The 22906-nt window shown below is 38.4% G+C and overlaps 2 pseudogenes across 1 annotated transcript; both read left to right on the forward strand.

Annotated features, from left to right (window-relative positions):
- Positions 1-294: 294 nt before the first annotated feature.
- On the forward strand, positions 295-1032 carry LOC149007611 (protein SHOU4-like; annotated as a pseudogene).
- A 5202-nt stretch (positions 1033-6234) lies between these two features.
- LOC149007612 (aspartyl protease family protein At5g10770-like) lies at positions 6235-9435 on the forward strand (annotated as a pseudogene). The gene is made up of 2 exons (XR_016175103.1): positions 6235-6454; positions 8014-9435. The product of XR_016175103.1 is annotated as an aspartyl protease family protein At5g10770-like (transcript).
- The last annotated feature ends 13471 nt before the right edge of the window (positions 9436-22906 follow it).

Genomic DNA, 22906 nt, shown 5'->3' on the forward strand with positions numbered 1-22906 from the left:
GTGAATGTTTGACACGTGTCAAATTTTAAAAATATGATCATGTTTTGTAAAAAATTAAGGGTAATTTTCATATGGACCCCCTGAGGTTTGGTCCATGTCATTTTTAGTCCAAAAAAAATGGACACTTTGCATCTGCCTCCCCTGAAGTATTCAATAAAATCAATTAAGGACAATTTATGATTTTTATGACCAAAATACCCTCACATCTATTTTGCCATAAGATTTGCATATTTTCTTCAAAATTAAATCCAAGGGTGAAAATCAAAATTCGATCCGGTTGTATGTCATTCGATCCGGTTGTATGTCTCAGGTCCTCTAGAGCAACCCAAAGAATGACAACCCACAATGGGATCAAGAGCCATGCCGTAGACCGGCGGTGACATCAAGAAATCAGGCGAACTGGGCAAAATGTTTGACATACCAGTGGTGGATCCTTCTTCCACCGCCGGAACTTCGTTTGGGCCAACTCCATCAAGGCCTTCTCGCCACTCCTCCTTCCAACACAACAATTAAATCCAACGATCCGCTTCCAGTTCAAGTCATGTCTCTAAATCCTCTACTGGTTCAGGGCCTTTGCATCCCTAGAAGAAGTCCTCTAGTCCTATGCCTATACCTCCCACTGGACTTGTCATCTCCGGTCCTCTTGGGTCTTCCCGTGGCAGCACTGCTTCTGCTCGCTGCTCGGGCCAGTTGGAGCCCTTTGTTTCCATAATCAAGCCTGTATATGGTTCCGCTGTAAATCTTACAGAAGATGTAAATAATGGATTTAATGTGCCTAAGCCGTCTTACAAAAGATGTAAATAATGTGAGTTTTTGTAGTGGTGAGTGCATGCAATGAGTTTTTTAGTGGGTGCCTTCGTCTTTGTTACAGTTAAAAAAACCTGTGATTTGATTGTGGTTGGTCCTCTCGTGGCACCGGTTATGCTTTTGTTCTTGCGAAATTATACTTGGGGAAAGAGAGGCCTCTGGAGGTACTTGAAGAGCTCTCTTGATTCTGATAAACTAAGAATTGGATTTTGTTCCTGCCGGTAAAGATTCCTTTTATTTCCTTCCTTTTTCTGTTGATCCACGCTGTTGGTGAGCTTTATCTTTTCCCAGTTTTTTTCACCAGTTACTCAACTTAAATTTGATTGTTTGTCTTATTTTTGAGGAGGTCCATCTTTTGATTTCATTTTACTACGATTCTGTCGCTGGAGTTAAAGAGGAAAAAAACACAGAGGGCGGAGACGCCGGACAGAAGATGGAAATGATGAAGAGATGAGAGAGAATAGGGATTTAGATGGATTTATGTTCATCCGATTAGAATGATCCACGTGAAGAAAATGTGCAAATCTTACGGTAGAATAGGTGTGAGGGTATTTTGGTCATAAAAATCATAAAATGTCCTTAATTGATCTTATTGAATACCTCAGGGGAGGCAGATGCAAAGTGTCCATTTTTTTGGACTAAAAATGACATGGACTAAACCTCAGGGGGTCCAGATGAAAATTACCCAAAAATTAATAAAAATTAATTATATCTTCATTACTAATGTAGTAAGCATCCACCTGATTTTGGCCCGATCCTGACCCTAATTTTGGCTCTAGTCTTAATGTTAATTTGACCCTGATCATGTATTAGATTTTTATCCTAATCTTCACATTAACATTGATATAACTATAAGTCTCGACTTTGACCTTCAGTCATTTTGATCATATTAGACTATGAGTTCACTTTGTATATTATTTTTAAGATAATTTTTATTTTTCGAACTAAGTCATTTTTAGTTGTTAACAAATGTGAGATAATATATCATAAATAATAAAAACTAGTATATAGAGAATTAAAATCTCAAATCTACACCCCAACGTCTCATCATGAATATTGACATCTTTCTTTTGCCTCCAATGTGATATTTCAGGAATTTTTTTTATTATTTTTAATTAAGGACAGATAGCTACATTTGTAACTAAAATATAATTTTCTTTAACTACGAAAAAAAATCAATACTAAATTATCGTTGATTTACTTGTTAACAAAGTTTTGAATATGATTTTTTTTTTTGTTGAATAAGGATATCAATGGGAGGAGTTTTTAATTTCCATCACCAAAGTAATGGGAGAGGTTTTCAATTTCCATCATTAAAACAATGAGAGAAATTCAGAGATCAATATAGAATTATGGAGTATAAAATTATTTATGTTTAAAGCAACACTATCAACTTATTGACTATTTTATAATTTTGTATGAGTTTGAATCATCTTATATTTCTATGAATTTTATTTTTATTTTACTCATGATACTTTTATTTTTATTATTATTATTTTATGAATTTACATTTGATATTTTAGGTCCAAGGATAGGACCAATTAAGGTTAGGGCCAAGATAAGGTCAATCAGGGCTAGGGACAAGGCTAAACAGGGACAGGGCCAACTAGGGCTAATCAGGGTCAGGGCCAATCAGGGCCAATCAGGGTCAGAGCCAATTAGGATCAATCAGGGTCAGGGCTAATCAGGGTCAATCAGGATTAGGACTAGGGCCAATTAGAGTCAGGGCCAACCCATCTCGACAGGGCCCAATTAGGGCAGGAATGGGCTTGGCTTGGCTTGGCCCTGTAGGGCTTAGGGCTAGAGACAGTAATCCTTGGCCCTGAACTAGGGTTAGGGCGGGAATGGGCTCAGATTAGAACATCATACTTCCACAGTTCTCTTACTTACTTAATAAAAGTATGTTGGAGATTTGGTGGCACACATTTCTTTGGATGGATGGTGCTGAGCCTCTTCATACTCCCTTGGGTTTTGATACCTTGTTTGCTTGCTCAGGAGTTCCTCTTCCGGATGGTACTTTGTATCGTATGACCGTTGGGGCATTACAATATTTGTCACTTACTCGTCATAATCTGGCTTATTGCTATGAGTCATGTTGTACATCATGCATGCACCAAATGATGTTCATTGCTCTGCTGTCAAGTAGATTCTGCGGTATTTGTGTGGGACTAGTTCTTATGGGTTGTTATATGCTACTGATACTTCAGTTTCTTTGACTGGCTTTAGTGATGCTGATTGGGCGGGAGATGATCGCCAGTTGACTACAGGATATTATATTTTCTTTGGATCCCACCTTGTTTCCTAGAGTTATTAGAAACTACGAAAAATTTCTCGTCTCCACAGAGGTTGAGTATTGGGCAGTTTTTGCCACCCCGTTGAGTTAGTCTGGATTCTCTCATTTTTACATGAGCTTGGTGGTTATTTTCCTGCAGCTACTACCATCTGGTGTGATAACTTGAGTTCGCTTGCAACCCCATCTTTCATTCCTACACCAAACATTTGAAGATTGATTTTCATTACGTGCATGAGTTAGCCACTGCTTGTTTTCTCTCCATTCAATTTGTGGCTACTGATTGGCGGCTTGCTGACACACTCACTGAGAGCCTTTCTCATCCACAATTTGAGCTGTTGCATTCCAAGCTTGAGGTTGAGGACCTTGTGGTGGGGGGGGGGGGTGTTGGATAGTAGATCTATGATTATTGTTTGTACACGTGTTACCATCCTACTATTCTTGTGCCTGAGCTACATACTATATATATGATGTCATCTGATATTCCTAATTAATGAAAACACTTCACTCACAGAAATTACATTCAACCATAGCCTCGAAAGGTTGAGATTATGGGCCCATTTTATAGACAAGATAGAATGTCCATAAACGAACAAGACCACATAAATCAAATCCCACCTACGACACATTATCAATAGAAGGAGCTACTGGGTAAAATAATTGAAATAAAGATCGAGAAAAAGAACCAAGAAACCATTTGAAGAAGATGAGATCCTCTTCAGGACAATTAAAGAAGATGAAATGCAATTTCACATTTTACAATTGACCTGGAAGGAAATCAACCCTGATGGTTGCATTTTTACATCAGTAAGTGGATTTCCAATCAGCTTCTAGAAAGCTTTAAGGAGCAAGCAGAGCAGCCACTGGAAACAATACTCAACAATGATTTTCCATATTGACCGAATCAGCTTTCAGAGAGTACTGACTCAAAGTCACCAATCCAATCTCTACCAGTCATGCAGGGAATGCGATGCTATTCTTGAAATGCGAAAATCTAGAGACAAGAAAAATGGGGCTCTATATGACTTGGAAACTTCAGTCTGAAATTAATAATCTAAACCAATAGCTTTGACCCACTTGATGGGATTCATGATTGTAGTTTAGAGAAACAAAAATTAAAAACAAAAATCATAGATCTGGATTGAAGGATTTGAAAAATTGGATATCAAACAAGAAATACTTATCATCTCCCAGAAACTTTTGTTCTATCGTGCCAATCGGCTCCTGTTAGACCAGTCTTTCTTCTATTGAGTTATAGATGGATGATGGAAATGTCATAAATAAGAGTATAAATTTTAAAACCTAGCTAAGAGTCTTTTAATGTTGTCATTATACCGGAAAAAAAATCATGCAACTCTATTATAAATCGTTAGAATCAACTTATGGTTTATATTTTTTGTAATAAAATCATGACAAACTTGATAAAATTTAGCTGTTCTTTGAAAAGTGATAAACTGAGTTCACATGGAAAATAAAAGTGAGTAAAATAGTAAATCTACCAACTAAAATAACAAAATGCCATTGACTTCTAGTATGCCTTCGTTCATCTTTCTCCAATCATAGAAGAAAAAAATTGACTTGATATGTGTTGAAAACAAAGAGACGATAGAGAATTATGGGTCGAGCAAGAGAAAGAAAGAGGCAAAGCGATTAGAGTGGTCTAGTAGATAGTGTACGTGTGCCTCCACTGTGTTGTAGTCTCTTTTTTTTTTGGTAGAATGCTGGATTCTTTCTTAAATGACTTGTTTGCATTCTACATGTCTTCTTATAGAAAGAATCTTATGCCTTCCATGATTTCTTTTCTCTTCTACTGGACATAACAAATTAGAGTTGCAAGCACATGGATCCATGTAGGAGTAGGGATTAGGGTTGTATAAGTTGATGAGTTTCTGGAGTCTTTGAGTAGCAGTTACAAGTAATTGGTTTATAAGTAATTAATAATGGCCCTATGATAGAAGTCCCACCCTATTTTGGAAATTTGCATAACCCTTGAGGAACTCTTTCTGTAAGCTTAGTTGAGCCTCTTATCACATGTGAGAGTCTTAGTCATGCGTTTCTAGAAGCAAGGAATCCTCGGCCATCAATATGACTAACAATATGTAGATTAGCTTTCACCAGTCTATGGAAACTTTTTAGTCTTCCTCCTCTTATATATGCTTAGAACTCTAAACTCTTAAGCATCAAGAGATTACATAATTTATTTACAAAGGATTCTGCAAATGGTATTTTGAACAAACAAGTTATAGGACCTAGAAGTAAGGTTTAAAGTATGTCAAGGTATGATATTATACTAGTTGTTGTGTATCCGTGTCGGATACAACCGATACAAAGTATTTTGTTATGTCTTTTTTTTTTTTTTTTTCTGTTAGAGAGAACGTACTGAATTGCACCAAAATGTATTGACCAGTAATAGAGATTCTCTATATGAAAAAATATGTCTCTTAAAATCATTTGACCGATACAATACTTAGTACCAATAATAAAAATAAAACCTTGTCTACCTGTACATCTTTAGATTTCTTTCAACTTTCCGTTATCCAATTTTAAAACTATTAGGATAAATACCATTGAGTTCTTTATAGACTTTTAGTCCCCTTTGTCACGCTTGTCTTTTATTTTTATTTTTTATTGTTTGCTTGTTGATTTGAACAAAACAGAAAAACCAACCAAGCAAACTGTGTATTCCTGTGGCCGGTGGTTTGGAAAAGACTGACCATGAGTCAACAATGCTTCTTAAATTCCCAAATGATATACTTAAAAGAGATTTTTTCTTTTAAATTATTTATTGTTTTTTAATACTTCGATCAAATTAACTTTCTCTATGTATGATAAATATATATATTGTTCATGATGATTTCCATACGGTTTCGATATTAGATTGATCCCTTAAGAAAATGTGACTCAAATCTAATATTAAATATTTAGTAAAGGAAATGAGAACTATGTCTCTTGTTTTCCATACTTTAATCGATGGCTGATAAGACTTGGAGCAATACAATTCAAAGTCTTCGTCTATAAAAATGGATTATTGCTCTGAAATTTCTACCAAGTATTATAATGTGTGTGGTCCTTCCTATTATATATAGAACTACAAGGTTGGGTTAATATTGCAATAAGCCATTGGATTGAGAGAGAGAGAGAGTGAAATAGTTAGCTTGAGAAACCAATATCCATCATCCATGGCTGTTAACTACTCCTTCCTTTTCCTTCTTTCTTTGTTTTTCTTCTCTGCTTGTTCTTTACAGAAGCTAGATGCTTACAGATTCGAAGAACTGGTGGCAAATCATCAACTCCAGACTCATGTCATTTCCCTAAGTTCCTTCAAGCCAGCTAATGTTTGCTCTACTCTTTCTAAAGGTGAGTTCTTTTTCAGCTCTGTGCTTGTGTTTCTGTATGTTTAGATTAGTTCCTTGATCTAACACTCAAGCCACCGGCCAACCGGTTCTTTGCTGCAAGAGAAGGCTTGTCTACTCCCTACCAGCAGAAGACTTGATTTCTTTGCCCAAAAAAAAAACCCAGAAAGAGTATGGCCTGAGGGATGAAACATTGAAGCATTTCAAGCTGGTTTAGTCCAACACATTCACAGCCCATTAGACCGAATCGAATGGGCTGAACCATTATCTGAACCATACCATTATACATTCCCAAACCATTATGAGTCTTATGACCTGTTATCATTGTGCTAGCTTATTAAAAGTATTAAAATGATAGTTTTTAAGGATAATTACTGTTGCCCCCTTGTACTTTGATTTTATTACTAATTTATCTCTTGTACTTTTTTAAATTACTATTCCAACCCTTAACTTTGTCAACAATTACTAATGCCCCCTACCGTTAAGCTCCGTCAGTTTACTGATGATGTGGCATCTATATATTTTTTCAAAATCCCAAAAATAACCTTGCAATTATCTTTTTACTTATTTGCTCTTTTTTCAAGTTATAATACTACCCTTAATAGAAAAAAAATTAACTTTAATTTCACTTTTCTTTTCTAAAAAAAACCACCGAATAAAGGAAAGATGTGATTTTTTTCCCCTAAAAATAAATCACTAAATAAAGGAAATATGTAATTAAATAGAAACTAAAATATTAAGAAATATTAAATTTAATTCAAAGCTGAAAATTGAAAATCACCTAATATATGCTAACCATTATGTATGTTATCAAATTTTCTATCAATTAGATCTTGTATGCTAATTTGTTTGTAAAACTTCCATCATGGTGATTATGAAAAATTTAAGTGGAATGTGAAAGTTTCAACAATCATAAGTATGAAGTCCCACCAAATCCAAAACTAATTCTAAAATATAAGATTTTAAGAATATAATTGACATGCAATATAGTTTCTATAAATGAGGGTAATGGCATATTTTTTACTTCTTAATTTTAAGGGCAAAATAGACATTTCATATTTGATGTTAACAGCCACTTAACACCTTTAGTAGTGAGGGGGGCAATAGTAATTTCACAAAGAAGGGGGTTTGATTAGTAATAAAACCTAAGTATAAGGGGGCAATAGTAATTATCCCTAGTTTTTATCATCTTTGAGTTGACATCTTCTGTGTTTTTTTCCTAAGATTCTAAGTTTATTTTACTCTTTAAAGATACTAGATAGATCATTTTATTTACACCGAATGGCAAGATGCAATATTTATATAATTTTTAATTTAAAATAGACTATAATGGTTGGATAACAAATTAATAATGACCTTAAAATTGATTCAATCCCAATATGAACCATTAATCCAAACCATTGCTAAATTCGAACCAAAAGTGTTATTTTGCAAATGGTCCATATTTGGAGTCAGTATTTTCCGCCTTAAAAACGTACTTTGAAGCCCATGGAAACCGCCCCGACACGGGAGTAATGATATCTCTTCTATATATTGATTGCGAGTTGCCTTTTGTGCTTCTAGGTTCTGAAGTCTCAAGCAGGCCATTGATGCAAGTAGCTCACAGATATGGACCTTGCTCACCGTTAAACGGAAGGGAAATCAAAAATCCCAAGTCTTCATGAGATTCTCATTAATGACGAAACCCGAGTCAAGTCAATCCAGTCTAAAATCTCAAACAATCAGGCATCAGCTGTCTCAGATTCTACTGTGAAAATTCCTGCTAAATCTGGTGAATCATTAGGGACAGCAAACTTTGTTGTCAACATTGGATTTGGAACACCCAAGCAAAAGTTCACAGTAGTGTTCGATACAGGTAGTGATCTCACTTGGATCCAATGCCTACCATGCTTTGCCAAACGGTGTTATTCACAACAAGATCCCTATTTCAACTCTGCTGCTTCTTCAACCTATTCCACTGTCAAATGTGGCTCAGCTGCGTGCTCGCAACTGAGGGAATCTGGCTATGCACAGTCTTCTTGCACCACCAATTGCCTCTACCAGGTCTCATATGGTGACAATTCATATTCAAAAGGGGACTTTGTAACCGATACACTGACACTATCTTCTTCAGATACAACCCCTAATTTTGAATTTGGTTGTGGGCATAGCAACGATGGCCTCTTTGGTACTGCAGATGGACTACTAGGTCTCGGCCGCCAAGAGATCTCGACGGTATCACAGACTGCTCAAAAGTATGGAAAGCTTTTCTCCTATTGTCTTCCATCATCAACAAGCTCCACTGGTTTTCTTGCATTCGGTAGCCAAGCGGGTTCTTCATCTTCTAATGCTCAGTACACTCCACTACTAACAGATAAGAATAGCCCCTCGTTTTATTATCTACATATGACAGGAATAAGTGTTGGAGGGCAGAAGCTAGCAATCGCAGAATCAGTTTTTACTACTCCAGGAACCATTATAGACTCTGGAACTGTGATCACTCGATTGGCACCACCAGCTTATTCAGCTCTCAGCTCGGCATTTCGTCGAGCAATGTCTAAGTACCCCATGGCACCACCAGGTTCACTATTCGACACTTGCTATAACTTGTCTGCATATAGTACTGCAGATATACCGGGCATAGTATTGCATTTCGGTGGAGGTGCAGACTTGAATGTTGATAAATCTGGGATTATGGTCCAAGAAAGCTCAACTGTATATTGCTTGGCTTTTGCATTAAGCAGCCCAGCTTCTTTGCAGATCATTGGGAATATGCAACAGCAAACATATGAGGTAGTTTACAATGTGGCAGGAGGGAAACTGGGATTTGGGTCTAAAGCTTGTAACTGATTAGAGAGCTTGCCTTTCAAAAGAAGGAAGTAAGAATCTGAGCAAGGCAAAACAAATTAGAAGCATAAGATGCGGATGTTTAACTTTTTTCTTTTCCAGTATTTAGAGTGTTGTAAACTATCATTTTTCTTAATTAATATACTTGCAATTATAGTAATTAAGGTGATGGTGATGCCAAGGATGATGGGGGTTGGTGCTGGTTTGTGTTTGCCGATGAAATTCTATTAGTGTTTTTCAGAGTGTTTTACTTTTGACTTCGTTAAGTAGGTGACTTCTTTAAGTAAAGGTGAAATTAAAGGTGTTTCCCTTAAATGTCAAAAATTACTTGTAACTCATCCTAATATTATTAGTTACTCCCACTTAATAGAGTCAGTTATTTATTGAATAATTCAAAATTTGAAATACAAATAACAAAAATATTTAAACTATACTATCGCCATCAATCTCCTGTAACTATCCTCATATTCAACCTTTTAGTAGAATTGCTTCACCCATTTTCTTTGTGTACTTTGAAATTTCAGAGTAGTTGATAATTTTCAATGTGCTTGAGAATTTGTGAATGGGAGTTTCTTAGGTCTTCTTTCTTTCTTCCCCTCTTTGCAACAAATTTCAGAAAAAATAATGAGGCCAAAACCCAACTTCCTTCCCTAAGATGCAATCCAAGAGCCAAAATGTGTTTTCTTTAACAAAGAGATTAAAACAACACTGAAAAGCCTCCAAAGATCTTCTCACTGGTTTCTATTTTTGATAAAATTTATGGGCTTCTTCTTGATTACGACCTAAAAACCATGTCTTTCCTCTCATTCCGATCAAAGTTATTTCTCTTCACAATCCTTTCTCTTCGCTTCTTCTCTCTCTCTCGCGGTTAGTTAGTAATAAGTACGCCCCTTCTCAGGACTCAGGACTCAGGCATCACCGTTCGATCTCTCTCTCTCTCTCTCGTTGTTCCACACTCCATCTCTAACATGAGGCCACCAGTTTCCAATAGGGGGACAAGGAAGGTAAGGGCAGTGGTGGCCGGTAGGGGAAGGGGGTCTGAGTGGTGGTGGGTAGATTCAACGAGAGTGATGGGATAGTTTGGTCATAACACTTTACACAAGGGTTATTTTCGTCATTTGCATTTCAAAATTTGAATTACTAAATAGAGAGTAACTAATTCTGTTAAATGGAAGAAACTATATGAGTAACTAATAATGTAAAGATGAGTCACAGCTAATTTTTGGCACTTTTAAGGGAAATCCCTGTAACAATTATTGAAATAAAAAAAAAAAAAACTTCTTTTTTCCTATTGGTATTTTTCAATTTCTCTATTGGTAACAAATGATCACACTAGTCTACTTTTGGCACAAAACAACACAATGAGATGAGATGATTTTAGTACTTTCAAGCACATTACAGTGTCACTTTAATTAAGACTTAATTAGGCCTCACCCATATTGGCATCAAGACTCCATGCAGTGTAACCTTTGATAATTCCTCCATCACAATCGATGTTTGTTAAAAGGAGGCTTATATCAGACAATGTATATAAGGTGCATGAGGCTTTTCATTATTTGAAAAATAGAAAGAAAGGAAAGAAAGGAAAGAAAGGAAAGAAAGGAAAGAAAGCATTATTAGCCGTGAAAATGAACATGAAAAGAGAGCATACAACCAAATTGAATGGAGGTACATCTCTGCACTTTTATCCAAATTGGGTTTTTGTTGTAAATTCATTGATATGACTCTCAATACTCTATCCTCTATTAAATATATTTTCTTGATTAATGGGGCTGAGAGATTTTCTCTATACCCAAAGAGGGTGATCAGACATGCAGATCCTATATCACCTGCTCTATCGGTATTGTGCTCTATGGGGTTGGCCCAATTATTATCAAAAGAATTTGAGGAAGGAAGATTGAAGGCTTTGAAAATAAGGGCGAGAACGACACCATTGACTGAGCTAATGTTTGCGGATGATATAATCCTTTTTTTGGAAGTTAATTTATGAAGTGTATATAAAATCAAAGAGAGGTACGGAGAAGTATTGCAAAGCCTCGGTCAAGTCATAAATTACAAGAAATCCTCCTTAACCTTCAATCCAAATGCACTACAGAAGGTGAAAAGGTGGTTCTCAAAAATCTTGAAAATATCATAAAAAGCTAGCCCATCAAAATATTTGGGATTACCTACTGATTTGGAGTGCCTAAGGTAGAGTTATTTCATGCAATGGGGGATAAGGTGGATCAAAAATTTCAAGGGAAGTCGAAGAAGCTTCTCAATCATACTACTAGAGAAATTCTTCTTAAATCTGTGGCTCTCCTCTCTACAAATTATTTTACTTCCCATTTTAAATTACCTAAGAGCATCCATCAGAAGATAAAATCTAGAGCAACAAGATTTTATTGGAGAGGATTCATTCATTGGATCTCATGGGATAGGTTAACAAAGGCAAAAAGCAAAGGTGGGCTAGGATTAAAGGATCCTTACATTCAAAACGAAGCGCTTCTATATAAAGTGGCATAGCAATTATTTTTAGATCCAACAACAGATTGGGCTCAATTTGTCAAGAAGATATATTTTCCCACTACCTTATTTCTAGAAGCAAAGATTGGTAATAATCCATCATGGGCATGGCGAAGTATTTTGGAAGGTAGGGAAGTATTAAAGTTGGGGTTGATATGGAAAATAGGAACTGAGAATTTTATTAACATTTTGGATGATAAGTGGGTATCAAACTTAATCCAAAATCCAATCTATTAGGCCAAGTGGATGTGGTTTAGAATGGGTGGCATATTTGATTTGTCAATACTCCCGAACTTGGAAGGAGGACTTAATTCATCAATGGTTCAATCCACAAGAGAGTGTAGCAACTTTGGCCATTCCACTTTCATTATTTCTTACTAATGATGTTTTACTTTTGGGGGGGGGGGGGCAATAAGGATGGACAATTTATAGTCAAAGCAGTCTATCATGTGCAAATAAAGGACCTAGAAGAGTCCAAAGAGCTTGAAGCCTCTTCTTCAAGAGTCAAGGAATGAGAAACTTCACATGAAGCAACATGAAATCACATATGGAAGATCAGTTATTTTCTTCTCTGGCTTTCTGGTGTGAGGTATTGAACTAACCCTTCGTTCTTTACTCTCTTTTCTCCGTTAGATTGGTTTTACCCTTTTTCCCTCGTCTTTGTGATTACCCCTTGGATATTTTAACTCACTTTTTAATTTACTTGAGATGGAATAACCGTAAACGGAACCATGCTTCCGTGAGATGGTTAATCCAATCAAGGAGAGGGTTATGGGTAATCTATTGATGGTAATAGTTAATTTTCTCTCACCCTTTTGGCTTAGGGAGTGTTTAATTCGAGACTTAGGTCAAGATTACTCGAAATATGGATTGAAATTGAGTAATCAGAAGCCTGAGTTTCGGATTGAAACTCACTGTTTTTAGGGCGGTCGCTTAACCTAAGCGACCGGCACAAGCGACCGGCTGGTAAACAGTGACCAATTGGATTTCGGTTCTGATTCAAATTGATTCATGTGACTTATATATTCTAATAACCTTGTGCTTAGGTGATTACTGTTTAAAAGAAAAGTCTACTAATAGTTACTGGATTCCATTTTACGGACGTTTCAGTTATATACAAGTAAGGACAATCTATCTTATCTATCTACATATACTTGAACATGTTAATCTGATAGTTGTTAGTCTTAATTTCTATTGTTATATGCTGCTGTAGTTGTATTTATTTCTAATATACTATTGCTGTTTGCTTTGATTTCATAATTACCTGGTGAATTGTGAATGTTATCTGATTATGGTAATTGGTATATGGTTATGATAGTTGGGGTGTTCCTTTTGGGATATCTTGGCTGGTGATATCAGAAGGCTGTGGAATGGGACACATGCCTGCTGATACCTTCAGCACTATCATGATTAATTAATGATATTATTAGGATGAATCTAGATTGCATGGCTTGGTACCCCACATGCTACTACCCTTTCGGTAGGGGGATTGAAACCGAGTGACCCGTGATGACAGTGATGTGACTTGGTGGTCCACTGTTAGTCATATAAATGGTAGGGTTGCATATGTTAGAGTTGGGCTCATGGATGTCCAAGGACCGGGCCGGGTGTCGTGAGGAATCATGAGAGCTTCCGCCCCAATAATATGTGGATGACTATAGGGTTAAGGAGTGGAGTTCAACAGAGGTAGCCAGTCCGTGAGGATTCTTACTCCTAGGTTGCGAAGGATACTGAACCGAGTTGGTTGGTGCCATAGGGGATGTATCTGGACTTCATGTAGACATGTAACCATTATGACCGTGCATTGGTTTAGAAACCCCGACATGCGCCAGTACTCATTAACAATGGTCGTGGTGAGAGAGTGTGGACTTAACCCCTAACCATGGTTTGTGAGCCAGGTGTGGACTTTCCCTTTTTCCCTGGATCCCTATAGAGGTAACTAGTCCTTGCCGGATCAGAGTGATGAGACTTACCCAGAGGAGGGCTGGTGTATATCTTAAAGCATGTCAGCTATTAGAGACTTGCATAGTTAGAAATCATAGCATCATTCATATTTTGCATTCATTCATATTACTGTTGTATCATGGCATTTTTGGATGATGGATGAGATATATGATTGTTTCTTACTGAGATCTTTAGAACTCATTCCTTTATTCTTCGTATGTTTTTAGCCTATACAGAAGAATGATTTATATCTGAAGATGGGCTGGTTTCCTATGAAGGAACCATCCCGTTTGAAGAAGATGTGGCACCGCCAGTGGGAGATGGAAATAGCATGTGCGGGAGTTCCTGCGGGTGCATGGAGTGCGCTTATCGCACCAATTGATGGTTAGAGGCGAGAGGTGGTCAGGCAGTTCGCACAGAGGCTGGAGAAGAATTGGAGGACCCCTCACCTTATTAAACTGGAGTCTAAGTTCATTGACTTAGAAAAGCAAACTGGAAAGAAACTGATATAAATACTTTTGAATTATTCCACTGCCTCATTTTTGTTTTATCCTTTATTCTTTATTTATTTTCTTTGATATTGGAGTATTTTGGGCTCCTGTAATTCATTTAATTTAGTTATTGAATATTCTTTGCTCTAGATTATCTATATTGTCTTAAATATTGTTGATAGACTAAAACCTTGGATCTTGTGACGGATCGCACCCACGGGTTGTCGGGCGGGTAACTGAGACCGACGGGTGGGGTGTGACACCATGAGTGTTGATGTCAGTGTTCCATTTATGGAAACTGCACCCTGATGAAGATTGGAATAGTTAATGGACTTGGAGTGCTCTCTGTATTGGTTTGAAGGCATTTCTATGTACTAGGTATGTCACTTTAGGTGTGTGCAAAACCCCTTGATGTTTGGACTTGATCTAAGCCTTCAATTTCCTGTTTTGAAGTTGCTGTCTTGATTGGTCGACTCATTGGTCGACTGGACCAATTGACCAATCAATCGACCAATTGATTCTGTTTTTGAAAATTAGGTCATGGCTACTCTATTTAAGTCGAATCTCGGGAATACTCCGCCTCATCTGCCTCCTAAGCCTCTGGAACAAGTTAGAACTTCATTCTAATCAATTCCCTTGCATCCTTAGTTGATCTCTCACAAGAATTGAAGAAATCTTCATCCTCCTACATCAAAGGTATGTTTACACTCTTTCTTTCTTCTCTATCTCTTATTTTCTTTTCTTTATTCTGTTCTTGGTTGAGTCAGGAAGAAGATGCTGCACCCTTGAAACCATCTACTCCATGATCTCATCATGTTCTTTGAGATCTATGATCATCATCATGATCTTAACCCTAGCCAGTTGAATCCTTGAAACCCTAATCCTTGAAACCCTAACCTTGTGTGGTCATTCGGAGAAACTTTGGTAACCTCCCATGTGAGGGAAACCTCATGGGTGATATTTATGTTAATCTAAACTTGAGCATTTAATGTTTCCCTTGTTATTATTAGCCAACAATTTGTTCCCTTTCATCCTGTGATCTCAACCTTTTTCATGAGAGCCAAAAAGGGTGAAACCCTAGTTTCTTGGGTAAAATCTAGAACCCCTATTTTGATCATGTTAGAAGACAATCACTTTATTTTCTTTACAGAATTGTAACCTACCATCCTCTAACTCTTTATCCTTGATCATACTGTGTTTTCTTCATGATCCATGATTTAACCTAATTAGGTTAACCTTTTGGTTCCTAAGTTGTAACTTGGAAACTTGTTTTGATTGATGGTTTGATGTCCTCTATATACTAGAATGCTGCCATTATAGTTTCCCCCTTATTTTGTACCCTTTTGAACCACCAAATTCGGTTTCTTAATCTAAAAATTTTGATTCTTGAAGGCTACTGTCTCTGTTGGTCGACTCATTGGTCGACTGGGGCAGTAGACCAATCAGTGGACCAATGGGTACAGCAACCCCATTCTTGGTCTGTTTTGATTGATTTAAGATCTTTCCTTCTATGTATCTTTCCTAACATATTGTATACACTTGGTTAGGACTTTCTTCTTAGGTTTAGTCAAGGTCTCACTTGATTCCCTAAGTTCCTTTACGAGTTAGAAGGTAAGGACTGTTATCTCCTTAACTACATAGATCACATACTCTCTGGTTTCTATCTTTATGCAATTACGAGTTTAATTACTGTTTGTATACTTTTACTTCTAATATACTACTGTGAGAACATTAGCACTTGTTTATGTAATCTTTTTCATTATTCATACTTATATGAATTTGTTATTATCATGTTGTTAATGATTAGATCATGACTTTATATTCTCTTTTGTATATGATGAACTGTTGACTGTGTATGTCATGTCTGATCTGAGATTGTGTCTGATTAGGTATGATTTGGGATTAAGAGGTGTCCTTTTGACACTTCTGTCCTTGGACATTATCGGAAATAGTATGGGATGTTTCCGGGGTTGTCCATCAACGCTTTTCCGAATTAATTTTTGTCATACCTAGGGCTGTCTAGCTGTGTTTGGCTAGGATGTCCCCGTTATATCAGACCCAAATCGGAAGGTTATTGAGACCAAACGACCCGTGGCAGCAATGGGGATTCACGGGCGCTCAAGACCGGTAACCAACCCGTGAGAGGACGGGAATCACATTGTGGGGGCCATGTATTGGAGGGTTGAATATGGTTAGACTTGGGCTCATGGGCGCTTAAGACCGGTGAGTTATATCCGTGAGAGGACATGAGAGCTTCCCGTTTACCATATGTGGATAACCAATAGGGTTGATGAGTCCGTGTTTGAGAGAGTCGAATACGCTGACTCTAGTGTGAAGGATACTTGAAAGGATCCCGAGAGGGGAGGAATGGAAGTATCTAGATCTGAGTTGATGTAATTAAGTAGATGACTTGCATTGGGCTAGGCTTTTATCCTGACATGCATTAATACTTAGACCAAATGGTGATGTGAGAGAGAGTTGACTTAACCCCTAGCCATGGAATGTCCAAGAGGGATGCCGGACCCACTACCAACAGGAGCCTTATGCGTGACCTACCCAAAGAAGTATGGTGCTATGACTTAAAGCATGTCTGCCAATAGAGACCAGCATACATAGAGTTTAGATGCATACATACATTATCTGTTTCATACTACATTGCATCTTGTTATGTTCTGCCACATGTTATTTATGTTGTTATGGAATAACTACCTTACTGAGTTTCTTCGAAACTCATTCCTTTTGTACATTGTTTGTTAGACTATTCTATAGGTACTGATTATTGTGACGGACAGTACGATGAAGGGCAAGCCGATGAAGCGTACTACATGCAAGGCGTTGGCGACAATCAAGATTACTCTGATGATCCCTCAGTTGATCAGGTTTCGTACTACGATTAAAGGCAACGTGGAGGTGGAACATCTCAAATGGATTGATGAAGTCCACTATTTTGAAGATGTCATCTATAGGATAAAAGACTCTTAGTTTAGTTGTCTTTCTTATTTTCTTTGTTATTCCTTTTAGACTTATACTACATTTCGCTGTATTTGTGGAGTGAGTTTCCGCCTCACTTTACTTCTTTTGATATCTACAAATATCTGGTATCATTTTCCGCACTCTGATTATATTGTTTATTCATTTCTTGTCTTGAACCTTATTTATAATATTAAACCTTGATTATTTCCTGTTTATGATTATGTTATTATATATGTGGGAGGATGATTTCCTCAATACTTGATCTTCGAGGCTGCGGATCACACTCTCGGGTATGCTAGTTAGGGTACAGGCTGGGAGGATGTGACAGATTGGTATCAGAGCCCAAAGTTCAAGGAAATCCTAACCACAGAAAACAATAACAGAACATTCCTGAGTCATAGATCCAGAAATGACTCATCTACTCTTAGATTTGAATAATAGAACACTTGGACTAGAAACTGTGTAATGAAGCATAACTGAATACTTCTGAATAATGCACAATAATTATACTTAAATAATTGTCACTTAATGCAATACAAGAAAAATGCATAATACACAATAATAAAGTGAAACAAAGTGAATTTCATTAATATTAAGAGTTTTACAATGATTACATCAGAAAAGCATAAAAGGAAATCCTAAGTACAATCTATCTAGGTGATCTCCTCTGATCTCTGTAAGCTCTGAAGTCCTCTGCTAGCTGAGTCATCTGGTACTCTATCCTATCCTGTCGTGACTCCATCCTCTTATACATCCGCTCCTGTCTGACCTCCATCTTCTCCAGTCTGGAAGTCATCGATCTCATCTGTGCACTGAGATCTGAAGTCTCTGGAACTGCATGAGAAGGGCCACCTGTCTCAAAGCGCGAGGAAGGAAACTCGTGATGCTCCGGCATAGCTTTGTGCATCTCTGTATCATCTCCGGCCTGATCATCACTATCAAGACCGACATCCTCCTCTCCATCCTCTGACTCCTGCTCCTCATCCTCACCCTCTGGACCAGGAGATCTCACAGTCTGTTGCAGCCTCATCTGACGAATGGTCCGAGTCCCTATCGTGTATCCCCATGGACCAGTGTCCACTGGTGTATCCTTGAAACTCACCCCGAAATTCTTGAAGATCAAGGTCAGTAGCCTCCCATAGCAAAGTTTCCGCATTCTAGGCCGCAGAACCAGGTCCAACATGACCTACTAAATGATGTAAGAAAGGTCGATCTCGACGCCCATGTAGATGCGGTAGATGACTAAGGCCTTCGGCATGATGTTTCGGCCCACGATGCGACCGATGATCCATACTGAATCAGTCATCCGCCCGCTGTTCCACGGAGTGTAGCATCGGTGACTATCCCACAGTGTAGAGCATATCTCGCGCAGCTCATATGGCATCAAGAAGCTGTCTATGTCTGCCCCCGCAGGTATCCACACGCACTAATCTGGATAATGAGGAACCCGCAAGATCTCAGCCAATGATCTCGTGGAGAACCGGATCCGAGTTTGAAAGACCCTGCTCCTAAGTACTAGCCGAAGAGGATGTCCTGGACCTCGAGACTCCTCTGTATAGGTAAGGTTGCTGAAGAACAACCTCACTAGCTCCGGATATATGGGCAATCCTCTGTGAAGAGATGTGTCCACTGCAAAGTGTCGAATCTCTGCTGTATCCTGAAGACTCTGAGTTGACGAAGGTGAAGTAGACGTCCCAACTCGATACTGCAATAACTAAGTAGGCCTCGTACAAGAACTCGGCCTGTGGAGTGTCGAATCTGTCTGGTCTCCGAACCTCCTGTCTAGGCTTTGAAGGAACCTGACCTCTACCTCTGAGTGCACCTACGATGCGACCTCGACCTCGTCCTCGTACTCCCCTCGGCATAGTGAATGTCTGTAGAAGAAGCAAAAGACATTGTTGTTAGTGCTATTTCAAGATTTCAGCCAAAAGGGTATTTTCGTAAATTTTTTGGAAAATTTCAAATTTGATTTGAAGATACTAGCATGTGCACAATACTTGGAATTTCATGGCTATGAAGTTTGTTTGAAGGAAATCGATCGAAATCTTGGTCTAAAGTGGAAAATTCAGCAAGAAGAATTTGGGGATTTTTGCATTCTAGGTCAAAATTGGATTTTTTTGAAAAGTTGAAATTGGTTAAATCAAACTATATGGACAAATCTACAATATCATCTTGAGCATGTACAATTGATTTCGTGCGAAAAATCCAAGCGGTTTGGGAGAAAATGAAATTTTTCTAAAGTTAACGATTTCGGTACGAAAACATTGCGAGAAGTGCAAGAATGTGTTAGAACTTGTTGTCTATGCATGGCATTGTGTTTAAAACCTAGGGAATATGTTTCTAAGTATTCCTAAACATGATTTCAAACATTGGATACAAGTAAAACATGGATTTTGTTGAAATGCAAGCATGAGAAGATGTGAATGGAAGAGAAAATGATGGATTTACCTTGTGTGTGATGAATGTTGGTTGTTGTGTTGTTGTTGAAGCACCAAATCACTCTTAGAACACTTGGAAGAACCTTTGGAGTATTTTCCCTTGAGCTCTCTCACTTTTGGAAGAAGTTAAAATGAAGTTGGAATGTGAAAATGAGGCTTATAATGTGAAATTTCGTATTCTGTGAGCATTGGTCGACTCATTGGTCGACTGGACCAGTCGACCAATCAATCGACCAATGGACCCAATGAACTCATTTTCTGTTGGATTTTTGGAAAATGTGATTTTTGTTCTATGGTTTATTCTTGGATTACTAAATGGATGTATTTAAGCATGATTTAAATTTTCAAATCATTTGGACTTGTGGATTATGTTGAAACTTGAAATTCGGTATTTTGATGTTCTTAGTTTTTGCAAAATGGTTACTCTGAGAAGTGGAAGTGGGGAATCCAGTGGTCATGGTCATGGTGAAATACCTGAAGATGGTCATGATCAGCGGACCAATACTGGTGATCAGGGTACCCATGACATACCCGGTGCCCCGAATGTTGGAAGCTTTCGTGATATTGCCAATATCATGGGCAATATGATGCAGCAGCAAGCAGCCCAGTTTAACCAAATGATGACCAGTTTCATGACTCTGCATAATGAGACTCGTGCAGGTGGTAATGGAAATCTTCATACTGTAGTCCCGAATGCGGGAGGTTTGGCTGGAACTCCTCATACTAGCTTGATGGAAAGTTTTCTGAAGATGCAAGTGCCCAGTTTCACTGGAGTTACCAAGGACCTCTTGTTCCCTAACAAGTGGCTTCGTGAGTTGGAGAAGGCTTTCCGTCATTTGCAATGTACGGAAGCTCAGAAGATTTTATTTGCTGAACAGAAGTTGCAACATGAAGCTGACGCTTGGTGGATCTCCACTCGGCATGTATTGGAAGGTTTGCATGCGGGTGTTGTAACTTGGGATTTATTCAAGGAGGCTTTCTGCATGAATTACTTCCCTGAGGCGGTGAAGGATGCGAAGGAAGCTGAGTTTATGGTTCTCGCGCAAGGATCTTTGTCTGTGTTGGAGTACCAACAGAAATTCGAGGAACTTCATTTCTTTGCTCCTGATTCTTTGAAGATTGATCTTGCCAAAGCAAAGAAATTCTTTAAAGGACTGTGCCCTGCCATTAAAGCTTACCTCACTGTCCAGTTTATAGTGAGCTATGCTCAAGTGGTGCAGAACTCGAAGAAGTTGGAAGAAACTGAGAAGGAGAATGCACGTGTGCACAGGCCCTGGCAGCCTAGGAACCCTGGATTGGTGGATCGTAATGATCGGCACTTTGTGAGACCTACACCCTATCCCACTCCTGCTTTTCAGCCTAGGAGTGTAAGTCAGAGCCCTGGTTTTCAGCAGCCCGGCCAGTTTAGACAGTATGGCAGGAATCGACAACCAGTGAATGCAAGTGCTAGGCCAATGAATGCAAATCCAAGGCCATTGGTTCAGAAGCCCCCTGTTGCGGCTACTTTAGTAGGACCTAGCAACCCTGTTTGCTTTTACTGTAAGCAGACTGGTCATTTTGCTCGTGAATGTCCGAAGAAGCCTACCCAGCAGCTTGCCCCGTGGGTGAAGAGTGCCCCTGCTCCTCCCTCTGGTGGAGTGTTCAATATCTCCAATACTAAGCAAGATGCGAGCCATGATGTGATTACAGGTACAATGTTAGTCGCTTCTATTCTTGCATTTGTTTTATTTGATACGGGTGCATCTCATTCATTCATATCATCTACATTTATCAAGAAGACTGACCTAATCCCTGAGAAATTGTCTAGTTGCTTATTGATTAGTACGCCTACTGGTCCTGTTGTGAAACTAGATAAAGGATTAGTTAAATGTCTTGTGTTGGTTGGTGAGAAGAACTTGGAAGCCAATTTGGTACTTGTTGATATGAAGGACTTTGATGTCATTTTGGGAATTGATTGGTTGACAGCCCACAAAGCCGGTGTTTCGTGTTCCTCACGGAAGATCAAGTTCCATATTTGTGGAAGTCCGGTTTTTGAATTCCAAGGTGAGAAAAGAAGGTTTTGTAGGAAGATACTGTCTGCACTGATTCAAATCTATGCCCTAGTAGATGATGCTCCATCTGAAGGCAAGAGTAAAGTGGAGAAAAGAGTTGACAAAGTCAAAATTGTTTGTGAATTTGTTGATGTCTTCCCTGATGATCTATCGGGAGTGCCTCCAGACAGGGATGTTGAATTTTCTATTGATCTTATCCCTGGTGCCGCTCCGGTATCTAAGGCTTCGTATAGGATGGCTCCTACTGAGCTGAAGGAGTTACAAAACCAGTTGAATGAGTGTCACGACCCCAGTTTTCCCAGGCTTGGTGGGGCCCTCATTATGGACATTTAACTAGGGCACGTGATAGTTCCTTCCTTAAAATAAACCTGTTTTTAACTACTAAAACCAGACTAAACATTCTTTAGAACAAACAAACAACCTGTCTGATAATTTGACTCATAAACATATGTACACAGTCTAAAGTCCTGTTATACTTACATTTGACCTTATAACAGTATTTAGTAAAGTACATACAGTCTCAAAGAAATATATACATTCACAATTCAGTCAAACTAACATTAGTTGCAACAAAAAGAAAATGTTCCCATTTTCAACATTTTCAAGTAAGGTACTGTCAAGTAGCAGCACCCTTGCCCTTATCGCGTGTCTGAGGACCTGTCAACATTTTCAATAATGAGCTTTGCGGCCCAGTAAGCAATATAGACAACCATGTAAGCAAGTTAGGCAATTTATCATGTATCAATCATCACATCACTGTCATCAAAATCATATAACATCATACATTCCAAACTTTCCTTTCTTTTTCCTTTTCCTTTATCCTTTTCATGTTCATTTTTCCTTTTCTTTTTCTTTAGATGCATTTATGTTATCTGACATTATAGTCTTGAGCCTAGGCAAATCCAGAGGGTGCACATATCTCTTCGCCACCGAAGTGGCTTCTGTCTCTTCACCACCGAAGTGGCTTCTGTCTCTTCACCACCGAAGTGGCTTCTGTCTCTTCACCACTGAAGTGGCTTCTGTCTCTTCACCACTGAAGTGGCTTCGTCTCTTCACCACCGAAGTGGCTTCGTCTCTTCACCATCGAAGTGGTTTCAGTCTCTTCACCACTGAAGTGGCTTCAGTCTCTTCACCACTGAAGTGGCTTCTAGGCACAAGGCCTTGTACACCTCATGGATTGCCATCGGCATAGACTCAATCTTTTCACTTTTCAGTCTTGCTTCATGCC

The sequence above is a fragment of the Hakea prostrata genome, chromosome 8 (assembly GCF_041222555.1).
Source record: "Hakea prostrata isolate BN-2017 chromosome 8, UWA_Hpros_2, whole genome shotgun sequence".
Lineage (NCBI taxonomy): Eukaryota > Viridiplantae > Streptophyta > Magnoliopsida > Proteales > Proteaceae > Hakea > Hakea prostrata.